Below are 13,884 nucleotides of genomic sequence, written 5' to 3' on the forward strand. Positions count from 1 at the left end.
GCAAAGGGCAGACTCCTTTGCTGCTTCAGGTTTCCAACAATGAACTGTAGGCTTCTCAAGGCTGGGACGCTGGCTAAAACCAGAAGTACACATGTAATTCTAAGCAGGGGAGCAGCTCAACTGATGTTCTACTTTCCCCTGTAAAATTGCAGCCAGTTTGTGTGGGATCAAGGCCTTTGTTAATCTATTTTGGGCTACGCCCAAGGCTCTTCTCATTTAGGTATTAGTAAAAATGTTACTGTTTTTTAAGCAGACTTTCGTTCTGCAGTGTGCTCTGTTTCTGCATATCCTTTGTATTATCGGTTAAATTAGGCTTTGCAGTAATGGCTTGGAGATCAGGCTCCATCCTGCAGCCTCCCCAAAATGACCTCCCTGCCCAAGAGGAGGACAGCACTAAATCAAATAGGCACTGTGGGACCAGAGTGTTACAAGGTCCACCCCAACAGCAGGTATAATGGCAAAGCGTCTGGTCTTTTTGTCTGGTCCCTTGGTACCAGGTAAATAGGACCTGAGCCAGGGCAATATGGGGCTTTCCATTAAAGCCAACCGATAAGGTTCTGGCACTGGCTTAGTTCATGATCTTTTTAGGATTATTACTGTAGTCTTTCAAAAATCCTGCTGAAACCAGCTATTTTTAAAAGTATCTTTACACCCATGGATTTCAGAATATGCGTTATGAAGGCGTTTGTTCATCTCACTGATGGGTAAACTGAGGCACTACGAGCAAACACAGTGTATTCAGGAATATCTGGGAAAACCTGAGCAAAGGTATGTGGCTCTGCTGGGACCATTCCCCATGTGGGATGCCAGTTGAGCCGAGGAGGTGGTGTCACGGGTGCTCAGTGACCTTCCCACCGCTCATGAGATGGCAGGACCACTGCTGCTCGTGGATTTTTTTGTTTGTGGTTTGGTTTTCTATTTTAATCATCTCCTTGGGGGAAAATATGAGTGTAGTGAAGTGTCTTGCTTTGGTAGGATGGGATTTTTTTATTTCTTTGTTTGCTCCACACGCACGCGTACAGTGTTGATGGTACTTTGTGTTTATCTTAAAGGCAGCATGATGGAAGGAATGTGTGTTGCCTACTTCAATTCGCTCGCCCATATAAACATTTTCAGGAGGAAAGTCTCTATTTGTGTTTCTGCGTTTCGAGATCCTCAACTTTTTTGACTATTAATGAGAAATTTTCACAGGTGGGAACATCTGTCTCTGCTGCTCATTTTAACTTCAGCAGCACATTATCCAAATTCTTGAAAGCCAGGTAACATACAGCAAGACTTAGATGTAACCAGAAATGAAAGCAGCATAGATTTCAGCCGGGGTGGTTTGTGAGAAGAGCTGATGTCTTCCTCAGTTGCCCTCGGTAGACCCCGTCGGTCTCCTGCTAGCTGAGGGTGGGCCAGTGTTACTGGGCTTGCTTGGAGCATGTTCCGTTTGCCTCTGACAAACATGTTTAGAAAGCGTTACCTGTCTCTTACAGCACTGCTGAAAGGCTGTGTGCACGTTTTATGCAAACGTGTAATTTTCAGCAGTTTCCTTAAAAAGTACGTTTTAAGATGGTTCATTTGGTATCCGTGAAGACTCAGGGTAGAAATGAAGTCTGCTTGCAAAACACTGCCAGAATAAGGATCTGACTGCCAAATACCCAGAAAATTTATAAAACAGATAAATATGAAAAGAGGTTTAAAGTGTCAAATACAAGATAACCTCCCCAGCAAAGCAGGATAGAAGCCTTTACTGTCGCTAATCTAGGAGCACATCGTATGTCAGGGGTCACGTATTTTACATAGAAGATGTATTGTTTTACATACTCTCAGGAAGGTGAGACCTGACCTATTATGATGGAGTAGTGTTATGTCCTTTGCAGGGCAGAGTCAGGATTGTCTTGTACGTGTACCCCAGCGAAGCATACAGGGCTTCCTGTACACCAAACACATACCAGTTTTGGCCCCTGACCTTCTGGTGCCCCATTACAAGAACTGTGAAAAGCTTCTCAAAACATTAAAAAATAAAATAAAATGCCAGTGAGCACCAGATAAAAGCAATATCAATTTCATCTCAAGGTAACCTTTTTTTTTTTATCTTTCCCTGGCTAAAAATAATTGGGTTTCAATGGTGAAGTAGTAATGCCTCATTCTCATTGTGAAAACATTTTTCCTTCCAAAATAAATGGCAAACGAGTGCATTTTTTTTTTTTTTTTGAAAGAACTTAATGAAGATTCTGGGTTTATTTTTTTTTTTTTCTTTCCCAGAGGTTGGTATTTCACTGATGTAGCTTCACCTACTGATGTAAATAGCATAACTTCCCATTTGATCAGTTTCGCAAACACCCCCAAAACTCCACATCACTGTGTGAATTTCAAGACATGGAGTTTCATGTAGCTCTGTCTTACCCATTCACATGCCACCGACTTTCCGTTTCGTATGATGTCATCTGTGTCACCAAATCATTGCATATTTCTTTCTCTTATTGCATATTCTTCTGCACCCCTGCAGCAGATGAGCCACAACATTTCAATGAAATTATCTTTTAATTTTACTCTATTAAGGTATTTGGTCAATCGATGTGGAATTAATTCTGAATGCTGTTAGTGGTTTGAGTTAGTAACTTGATCTAAATTAATAAACAAATGTTTTTCTTTTCTCTTGTACCATATGTTGATCCCAATTACATGAACAGAAAGTGGCAGATTGTCATGTTTCTTAAAAGATTACATACTCTTTTGCATAAGAGAGAGTACACAAGATGCAGTAATATACAGGGTAAAAAAAAAAAAAACCCTACACGTGCTGTTTTCTCCCTTCTACTTTTTATAAAGATACACTTTAATTATTTCTCTTTTTAATACCCAGTGCTCTTACCACCTTGGCATGCTTGGTGTGTTCTTGGTAATGCTGAACAAGAAGACATCCCAAGGCAGTAAACAACTTTTTGAATTAAGAAGATGCAGCTAGTTTTAAAAAAATCTCAGCTAAGACTGTGTCTCTATGGAAAAAGGATGAGGGGGGAAAAAAAAAGAAAGGATCCAGAAGCTAAAATAGCAGTGGTTACAAATGGTCTTAAAATGCCTTAAGTAAGGAGAACCCATTCAGACAATAGTCAGATTTCTGAAACAAAGGACTGAACTCATCTATTATTCAAACTGAAAATAGATTGATAGACATCAAGATTAAGAAAGTTTATGCTAGAGAACAAAGATGTCTCATCCCCACTGGGGTTTTCTTTTTTTTCTTCCTTTTTTTTTTTTCTTTTTTTCTTTTTCCTTCTCCCAAAGACCAAGTTGTTCCTGCCTAACTGAAGAGCCTCATGCTGGCTGGTACTGATAAGCTGCAGTCCTGTGACTTGATTGTTTTTATGAACTCTCTCTGAAAGTCATTCACCATTAAACACGATTAGATTCGTTTGTTGCTTTATTTATGTTTGTGCTTGTGAGTGTGGTGCAACCCAAAATGCTTCGGGTGGTGTTGCTGACGCTGACCCAGCAGTCACGTGTGTTACCTTCTTTCTCTGCAGGGTAAGAAGAGTGACCTTTTTGGGTGGCTGTAACTGAAGATTGCTTTACAGGAGCAACTGAAGAAGGTAAATACAAATAATGTTCTGCACACAGTTTCTGAAGCGTGTCTGCAGGAGGGATCTGACCCTGCAAACACCGTGAGCCTGCCTCAGTTGCACAAGTAAAAGGTCTTCTGGCAACATGGATAAGGACTCGGCAGCGTTGGGCTGACAGCTGAGATTTTGGAGCCAGTGCTGTGCCTTAAACCCATGTCTTGCTTGGGGAACCAGTGATTTGGGTGCCCAGATGCATTTTAGAAGGGCCACAAGGATGCCTGATTTGGCTTTCAGATGGTGACTGGGTGTGAATGGGAAGACCTTCTTCTGGCTGGTCTTGGTGGCCACATAGTCAAGGCCATGGCCCAGCATCCACGTGTGCTGGGCTGGGACCTGTGGCAGCACAGCCCCATGGTAGGATCCCCTTACCAGGACAAATCCCTGGGGAATGGCCAAGTCAGCTTCAGTGGTGCTTCATCCCAGGCTGAGACACTGCTGGGTTTTCAGCAGCGCATCGAGCAGAGCAGGGTAGCAGAATTTAGCTGTTAATTTGATTGCTTATTATCGCTGCAAAAATTAAAACTCAGGCTTTTTAGTCTTTTGGAGTGTAGTGAAAAGGAAAGAAATACCACTCTCTGCAAAGTGATTTTTATATAAAGCAGTGTGAAAGTCCCTTGCTTCTGAATTAACTCCTTGCATCTCTTCTGGTCCAAAGTTTCAAGTTGGAAAAGAAGATTAACATCACAAAAGTGGTGATTCACAAATTTAACTTGCAGAAGACAGGAGTAACGCAGATCAGTGTTTGGTACTGAAGGGTGTCATCTGACTGAGGTTCATATGGCTGCTTTATAATCACCTTCTTTCAGAAATTAATAGTCGGTTAAGCACCATAGCAACAAGCAACACTGATGTAAGCGTTGAGCAGTGGCTGCTGTTCGCTGTGATGTCAGTGCTCGTTAGTGCTGTTCTCTTGACCTTGTTTGAATATAAAATGGTGATTTCATTTTAAACTTAGAATTTTGCAGAATGACTAAATGCATCGGAGTGAATTAGAGCTATTTTTATTTTTAATTTTATTAAAATGTACTTCAAGGGGGGAAAAATGTCCCTGTTCTTTTCTGTTTTAAATTAAAATAGATCTGAGGACGATGTGGGTTTTCTTTTTTTCAAGTTCTTTGTTGCCAAAAATATCTATTTAGTGAGGATGAAATTCATGAAGTTTAAGTGAATATTGCAATCCTTGGGCATGCCAATGGTGCATGTCAGCTGTATGATATATGCCTCTCCTTCAAGATGTGAATATCACTATGGGGTTGCTTTTATGGTGGAGCCCATGAGGTATTAGATGCATTTCAGCTATGGAAGAAGCAGCAGATCTTGCAGTGTAAGAAGATGGTGGCACATTGCCATGCAGTCACATGCCCCCTCTGAGTCTGTGGAGAAGGGTGGGGGCGGTGGGGAAAAGACTGTGAAGTCCCAGGTGCATCAGAGGGCCTCAATTTATGGGATTTTTGTGGGAGCCATGGCCTATGCATGGCCATGGTGCTATGTGACCTGGGACAATGAGGAATTTTGGTTGTGATAAATGTGAACCCCCTCCCTTTAGACTCAGCCTAAAGTTTGGAGGCCATGTCTCCAAAAGCAGCTATGTGTTGTATTGCTACCATGAGAACACCACGTATGCCAGACATACCCTCTGGTGTGCATCCTGCAGCAGCAAGCACTTTGGGTGATTATTCATGGAATACCTCCCTGGAAAAGACCATTAGATTTTCAGTCTAACCTCCTGAGTATTGTAGGGTATTAGGTCCCACCTTGCACCCCCGGGGCAGAGCTGGTGAGTAGGGTTCAGCCAAACTCAGTCTCCTAGGAGCTGATTCAGGCTCAGTGGGAAGACCCTGTGGACTGGAGAACCCTGGGTCAGCTCCAATCTGTGTGAGTAGGATGCGTGTCCAAACACGTGTTTTCAAACTGCACAACAAAAATCACAACTTGATGAAAAATAAGTTGTTCTCCTTGTCCTTTAATGGCAGGACTTGCATCCATGAGGCTTGGCTGTCTTGCTTCCACTGCAGTGAGGGGTGCAAACTTCAATGAAAACCTGTTTGCTGCAGGATCCATCCGTAATCTTGCGACATATTTCATAAAATAAAGCCATAATGAATGATATGTGGTCCAAGGAACTGGATGTCAAATTTCAACTGGGTGAGAATTGAAACTGCTGAGATAATAAACCATGAGAATAGGAGATAGTAATGGAAATAGTGATAGAGTCCTAATTAGAGCAGTGCCACTGAAACAGGGAAGGTTAAGGGTTTGGTTGATTGAGTTTGAGCTCAATTGCTTGATAGCTTAATTTCAGGTGAAATCCCATCTTCTGAGTTAGTGGTTAAGCCGCTCAGTGCAGTTACAGAGCAGGACTCTGTACTCCTTGAGGAGCGGCCGCGTGGCCCCGGGCATCCCAGCACTGCGTGCGGGCCTGGCCTGGGGCATGCGGAGTGGGATACAGGGCAGAGCTGGTAACATAGATTGTTACACCATGTGTTTTGTTGCCTTTCTCCTTTGCTGTGAGCTCCGAACGGAGGTGTGAATAACAGGATAGATGCAGCCAGGGGCTTTGATGGTTAAACCTTCAGAATTAAGATGTTTACCTTCTCCTTTATTTAGCACCGTTAGGCATAATGCCTAATTATATGCCAGGGTTGTTTTTTTTTCCCCCTCAAAGTAAGAATTTGAATTGAAATGTTTGATTTGGGGAGGAGGGAGGGGAAATGCATTTTTACAGAATTATGGACAATAGTGTTAGTTTTCCAGGAGCAGTCATTTGTTTAAATGTATGTAAAAGCATTTTCAATAATCAAACACCATTCAGTGAGCACTGTAAATCAGGGATAACTTGCATGCTGAAAAATTGAAAAGTACAAAACATGCTACTAAAGTTGTACATTATTGATAACAAAAGACACATGCAGACTTTTAAGATAGCAAAGATAGAAGCCTTTAGAAAACCTGTAACAGGGTGTGTGTGGGGGGAAATCAGCACAAAGGATTTAGCAAAGTTGCACTTAGTTTAAAATTTCAAATCTTGTCAGAGTTAAATGCTGATTAAATATTGATAATAAAACAGAAGCTGCCTGCTGTAACTCGGAACTGAATGAAATGATCAGCAGATAAATCTGTGGAACTGAGCTTTAACTTTTTTATACGTGTATATTCTCTGCTCTGTTCCCCTCAACCAAGAGGGGAAAGGTTAGGAGGGCAGTTTTGTGAAGCTCAATACAAAAAATGGATTGTGTTGCTTGTGTGGAAAACACAGTGGTTGTGGGACAACTTTTTCCTACTAGTCCCACCACTCTGTTTCATGAGGAAGAGCCGTAGCTCTCAAACAGGGTTGGCGTGTTGCTGTACCGTGTCTTCGCTGGTTGTAGCAGGAGGAGCTCCAGGCAAAAGTCAAAGCCCTGAAATATTTCAGAGAAGTTTTGTTTGTGAGGGGCTCAACAGTGTGTGCAGTTCCTCCTCAACAATCCTTGCTAGTGACTTTCCAGATGTGCTGGGGAGGTCCTTAGTCCTGTTTTCTGTACCGGCCGGGTGGCAGCGATGCTCACATGGGAAGTGAGTAGGGTGACGTTTCCCATACTGAGTTTGGCACCTTGACTTTTCATGATTTTTGACCTAATGGCCATAAATCACATTACAGAGCAGAAATAGCCAGCCTTCCTAGGACATGTAGGAGACCTGCCGCTCACTTGCTGCTGGGGTGGTAGTCGTACAGCTGGAGGGATTGTTGTCTGTCAAGCCACATCTTAGACTGGATTCATTTACTTTTGGGTTGTTGGGAGAGGTGGTAATATCCTACTTAACACCTTTGAGTTACTCAAATTGAAAGGTGCAGGATGATGCAGAGTGTTTCTGTAAGCTGTAGTAACAGAAATGACAGTATTTCCTGTGGGTTCCAGGGTAGACCCTAAAAAGGTTGCATGTTGGCCTTTGGCCACACAAACTACCTGAAGGCTTTACCTGCTTGAATGAGAGGTTTTGCCCAGAGCTGGGTGAAGCTGTGACTTTTCCTAAAGCAGTTAGGTCAAGAAGATGTAGAAAATAGATTGAGACATTTTGGAATAACTTAAAAAGTATCTGAGCAAATCTCATTAACATGGACCACTAGCATGCTCTATTGAAGACTTCAAAGATCTGTCAGAGGAGTTCTTTCTGCGCTATTGTCTGCCAGCATTAGCAATCTCAAGAGAACGTGTTTCTTTTGTTTGCTTTTGGCCCATTTAGCTATTCTTCTTTTTCTTCCTCTCTTAATGTTCCTTAATACGTTATAAATCTTCAAGTGGGTTGGTGGAAAAATATGTTTCTCAGCGTTAAGATAGTCAGTAGCAGGTGTTTGATCCTCTTATCTGATGCTTTTGGACCAAATCCTTCTGGTCTTCATGAAGACTGCTAAAGTGAGCAAGATTTGGCCAGGATTTTGTATAATCCTGCAGTGCTTCATCCACTGCCTTAGGTAGAGGCTCGATATGATCTTCAGCAGAATGCAAGTGCTGATTTACATTGCATAATGTGCGTTCAGAGTACAGACATACGTTTTGAATCAGTGAAGAACATGAAGCACAAGGGCTCTGGATTTGGAGACCAGGAGCCTAACCTGTACCTGCAGGTCCCACACATTTGCATTTATTGAAAATGGCCCAACATTTTCGGCTGTAACTGCAGATTAAACAGACAAAAGGGTGTGCTGAATACCCATCAGTTGTTAAAAAGTGGCGTGAGGTGCATCTGGCACTGATGTGTCTGAGGGGGACTTTTTTTTTTGGTTGCTGCAGTTGATGGTTGGACTCATCAGTTGAGCCATTTGGGAAGGGGTGCTGCAAAAGCTGGGCTCAAAAGCTGGAGCCTGTTCTCGTGCCAGACCTGGTCCATGAAGGGCCTCTTCACTCTCATACCGATTATAGCTTTGCTGTGGGCCACGTTCAACGGTACATTGCTGTGTTCATCTTTTAGCTGGGCTGAAGTAAGATACACCAAGGAAACAGCTCATAATACACTTTGCAGTGCAGACTGCAATTCCCAACCTGGTTCTTCATGACCAAGCCGGATAAGATGTCAGGATGTGCTGTGTTTTATCATGGATTGGGCTAAGAAGGAATTGGGGATAACACAGGTGTGACAAGTACTGGTCCTCATTACTCCAGAACCCAGCATGGGCGTTGGGTCAGACACCCTGAACTCACGCTCTGCCTCAAACACTAGTGTGATGGAAAGATCCAGTTTCAAGGTTTCTTTCTTGTGGCGGGTGAATAACTCTCAGTTCAGAGTTGTGCTGAGGCCTGCCCTCATGCAGGACATTGCCAGTGATTACCCTTGCTAGGGCAAATAGGCCGGGGGGGGGTTAATACACAATGCTGCTGTTCGTTAGCATCTCACAGCCACGCCTGCTTTTTGGCACAAGGGCAAAACCACTTGTAGATTTGCAATCTTGAAACCTGCCTTTAGAAGACCCGTGTCACAAAGATGGTGCACCCTCCTGTGTTACAGAATCTAGGGCTGTGAGGAAATGACACCAGAAATAGATTCTTATTGCATATTTCATATTTTATTTGGTCATCTCTTAGGTCACTGCCTGTTGCCTTCTACCACACCAGAAGTATATCTTCCAGCATACTTAAGCTATTGTCCTACAGCGGTAGCAACCATATTTTACAGTGGCAGTGATGTCAGTGGGCATTACAGGAGGCCACCCTTTTTATTTGGTAGCTCGTACTAAAGCCAAGGCATTAAAAGAAAGTCAAGTTTTTGGCCCCGATCGCCCACCCATATTTCTCATTGCAGCATATGAAAGCGTTTTTCACCGCCACTAATGGCAGGAACTTCAGACGCCACCTCAGAGATGTTTAATTGCTAAGTGATTCTCCCAGTGCAATCTGTGAATTTTAATTTGGGGCTCTCCCACCTCTGCTGGCTGGCTACTTCTCAGTGTGTTTTGCGTAATACCGCTTAATTGCTCAAAAGGGTCACTTCTGACTCCGAGCTCAATGTTTATTTTTTTAGTAGGGTAGCACAAACATTTGGACATTTGTAACTAAGACTCTGACGTCATTTCCATTGCAAACCATTAATATCCATAGTTTATAACATGGCTTTTCAAAATAGATACTTGTTGAAATATGATGAACTCTTTTTTGTTTTCCCTTTAGAATTTTCTCTCACTTGAAAAAAAGAAAAAAGAATTGGCATCTTCTGAATAATAGGTCTACTTTATTCTCCTGTCATACCCTTACCATTATTTTGGATAGCTCCTGTATTTACCCATAATAGCTGTGATGTGTTTGATTCAATCCTCCGATGAGTTAAGGGTTAGTGGATCCCACTGATGGAAGGAAACGTCTGTGGAAGGACACAGCGTTTCCTGCTGCGGGGGCACTTGCACCGATGGGATGGTGGTGTGCAGCCGTGACATTAGTAACTGTAAAGATCTTGGGAAAAGAAAGTGCTGTGTTTAAAAGCCAACAGCAGCAGAAATCAATAATGTGGGTGATGAGACTGTTACCATTATTTTTTTTGGGGGGTGGGGGATTTTTGTCCCATTTTTAACTGGAAAAATGGCATCCAATTATTTTTGCTATTTGTCTTTGGTGGGTTTTTTTTCTGTCATTCTCCCTTTAAATTTTATTCCAGTAACTGGGGAACATAGTCTGTATTGGGAAGTTTTTGCTGTTGAAGCTGCTTTGAAGGCAAATTGAACATCGTTGAAAATCTTGGAGAACAGAAAATAATACTTGGGAAAAAGTGCAGATTCTTTTGCATTATTATTCCTCTTTGAGACCTGATGTCAAGCAAGGGGGGAAAAAAAGAAAAGTGTGCTTTTATTGTTTGTTTCCCTTTGCTTTAAGGAGGGAGAGATGATTGCTTTCGGTGCTACTTAAGAGTGTTCAAAGCTCTGAGCTCAGTTTTGGAGAACGTTAAAATAAGCCCACAGGAGGTCTTGTAAAAGTTGTAAGAAATTGTAAGCATGTCTGCTGAGTCAATTATATGAGACAAATTGCCAGGGTAAGGCTGCGAGGTTCCAAACTTGTTATTTACTCTCTGCTATCTTTAAAACAATTCGTTTCTGCCTTTGATTTCACAGCAGATAAATACATGTGTTGGGGGGAAAGATATTAATTAGACCAAATATTATTTAAAACTGAAAGCATTATCTGGATTTGTAGTTGTGTAATTAAAAGGAGAGCCTGGCCTGGCCTTTTGGAAGTTGGATAACTGAAAAAATAAGAGTTTAAAAATGCAGATTTTGGTTTATTTAATTTTTTCCTCAATGAGATGTGAGTGCACAAGGCAATTTTTTAACGGTAATTTGGATTTTAATATTGAAGTTATTCTTTAAAAAAAAAAAAAAATCTTGAATATTGGAGAGCATTCACAATTTTTTCAGTTTATTGACCTTGTAAAAAGTTTTGGAAAATTGTCAGGAGAGTAGTGCACATCAGTGTGTGTAGTGTAAATCCCCTGTGTATAGTGTGTGCTTGCTGATTTTCTCCAAGTTTCTGTAGTTGGTGTGTCGTGTTCGTGGCCAGCTGAAGCCCTGTAAGCCACCATGGTTAGCTTGGTTTGAAATACACCCACATCAGCCACCGTGTCATCTAGATACTTGATAAGGTCAAAAAGTGCAGCAAAGACTTTTTTTTGTCCTTTGCCAGCACAGTAAGGATGGAAAGCTTGGCATAGCTGGGTAAATGGTTGGGTTTTGCTAGACCCAGCTGTGTTTGAAACCAGTGCTAAACTCCTGCAGTGATTCCCAGCTGGGCAGGATGAGGCAGCCTTGGGGTGCTGTGCTACATCACCTGCATCCCAGGGTCACTCACACTCCACCACTCAAGAAACCTGTCTTTGAGGTTGCCCAACCAGAAGCAACTGGAAAAAGGAGGCGTTTAGTTACAAGGGGTCTGAGACCACTGTTCAGAAGCATCTGCTCTTGGTCTCTCACCTAGAGCTTAGGTGGTGTTGGATTAGTACTGGACACCCCAGGATCTCTGGTAGCTGCTGGTGTGGAGGGAATGGGTCCCATGCTGCAGAGGGTTTGCCATGCACAGTCAGCAGAGGTGGTTTGGGGGTGGTCTGCTGTGTCTTCTGCATTGCCATCTCAGCACACATCACTGCCTTACAGGTGTGGGTTGTCTCTGTTCCCACAGGTCTTTAGTGTTGGCCATGAGATCTCTTCTGTCCCAGCCTACCTAATCTTCCCTGTTTCTTACATCAAAGGGATAGATACATGTGCATAGATGTGTCCAACCCGCACAGCTGAGGGACTGCCATAGGGAAGCAAGTGTTCTGGTTGGTATGCTGCTGGGGAACATTGGCAGTTGGTAGGTCTTTGTTGGGATGTTAGATTTTCCTAATGTTCTAGAAAAAAACCTATTTGTCCCTTAAAGTAATTCTGATCTCCTTCCCTCTGTTTCTTCTGTCCTCCCTCAGCTAGCAGTGGCCTATACCCAAGGCACCACCAGTGGGTTGCACACAGCATAGGGGAAGCCCCGTGTTCTACCAGTGTAAGGCCACGTGCCCTCAGTTCTGCCCACTTGTGTCTGTTCTCCTATGACTTAATCTTCCCTCTTAGCAAGTGTAGGGCTGTTATCAGCTGCATTACGAGATGCAGAGTATCTGCAGAGGGCAGACCCCAGAGTACCTCCACGTGTGGCTGAGTCGGTGGCTGGCCTGTCCCAAGTCGTTGTCTTCCCTCCTGGTGTTACTTCTGGGGCACCAAGTGGTTGGCCAACTACAGAGTCCTCCAGGACTCCACTCCAGGAGTGAGTGGGACCTTGTCCGCTTGCAAAGAGGATCTGCCTCAAAGAGGAGGGTGGAGTTAGGGGTCTTGGTCTGTGTTTGGTCCCAGTGCCTTCACAAAGTGTCATAGGGCTGCTGGTGTGGGAGGAGATTGTGTGGGAACCTGTGATGTGTAGGAGACAGCATTAGTAGGACAAGAAGCTCTTCTCCCAAGAGGAGGTGGGGAAAAAAAGGTCCAAACAAGCTTTGTGGACGTTTTGGGGAGACCTTATCTTTAAAAACAACCGTTAAGAGACTTTCCCAGATTTTGTCCTCTGACATTGACATCCTGTCTGGTCACCGCCCATGAAGAGTGATCTGTGGCATCATCTGGGTAAGACCATAGTATATCTCTACGGGAGAACTAGAGTTTATCATAGTTTTATATTGGGTTTCCCTCAGCGTGTAACTGGATGCATTAATAGTGACATGATCCCGGTGTGACCTGGACTTTAATGGGTTTGAACTTGGAACTGTTCAAACATTAAGAAAAAGCCCTTGCTCCCTGCATGTATTCAGCAGCTGCTTTTTATATGCAGAACCCGGAGCTGTGAAGGTTCAATGGCAGAGTATTTTCAACTTTCAGATGAAAAGGACTAAATAACTGCCAAAAAACCTGGGCTATTTCTCTCCTGATGCAGATGTGTGACTGCCAGGACATGCATACATCAAAAAGACAGTGTGCCTCTGAACAGTTTTAAAACCTACTGCTTTGTTTTGTTTTGCCAGAGGCAAACAAAATGTCAACCCCCTCAATCTTGGGAGAGGGTTTTTGCTCTTAACTTTGCACAGAGCCTCAGCCCGCGAGTCAGGATTTGGGGTTCGTTTCCCACCTCTGCAGCTGACTCACTCTGTGGTATGGGTACTGTTTGTTCTGGACAAAGCTTTCCTGTCTTTTCTTGACTCTGTGTGATGTACCATCCAGAATATACTCTTTATCCTATGTCAAACCTGTGGCAACAAGGCAGTGATTTGATTTTCCCATCTGCAGCTGAGAGCCAGATTTGCCCCCTGCCCCCTGAGGGACGTTGCAGGTTAGGTTATCTTGTTGCTGTGTGTTCCAGCAGCTCACAAAGGTACAAACTGTTCCTTTAAAAAGGAAAACCAAACCCAAAAAACAAAACCACTAAACAAACAAACTGTGCAGGTTCGCAAAGTGTCCCGTTCCTCCTGCCCAGCTCCGGACCTAAGGTGGCTTCTTGACTAAGTTTCCACTTGAAAGCAATTCCATTTACAAAGTTATCAGGTACCTGCAAACAAACAGGCATAGGGAAGGCCTAATACCAGCTGGGCTTCAACATTATGCACAGAGCTCAGCAGTAATGATGGAGAAGTTTGTCACCTGCCACCAGAGTCATTCCCATGGAATGATGATAGAGCGCCCCGGAGTAAAGATGTCTCTTTGGAGAGCTGCTGACAGATTTACTGACCACCAGGTCAGACTAGATTGCCCTTTCTTTTTAGTATTAAGAATTTACTATGCTTCGAGTTTACTTGTTAGCAGGTTGCTGTG

The 13,884-nt window shown here is 43.2% G+C and overlaps 1 protein-coding gene across 1 annotated transcript in view; it reads left to right on the forward strand.

Annotated features, from left to right (window-relative positions):
* FOXP1 (forkhead box P1) overlaps positions 1-13,884 on the forward strand; it is a gene marked incomplete at its 3' end in the record, with an annotated part of 338,169 nt that overhangs the window by 112,734 nt on the left and 211,551 nt on the right. Inside the window, exon 2 of the mRNA XM_084269605.1 lies at positions 3,513-3,578. The remainder of the gene's footprint in view (positions 1-3,512; positions 3,579-13,884) is intronic.

This window comes from Gallinula chloropus, assembly GCF_964237585.1.
Source record: "Gallinula chloropus genome assembly, chromosome: 12".
NCBI classification, from domain to species: Eukaryota; Metazoa; Chordata; class Aves; order Gruiformes; family Rallidae; genus Gallinula; species Gallinula chloropus.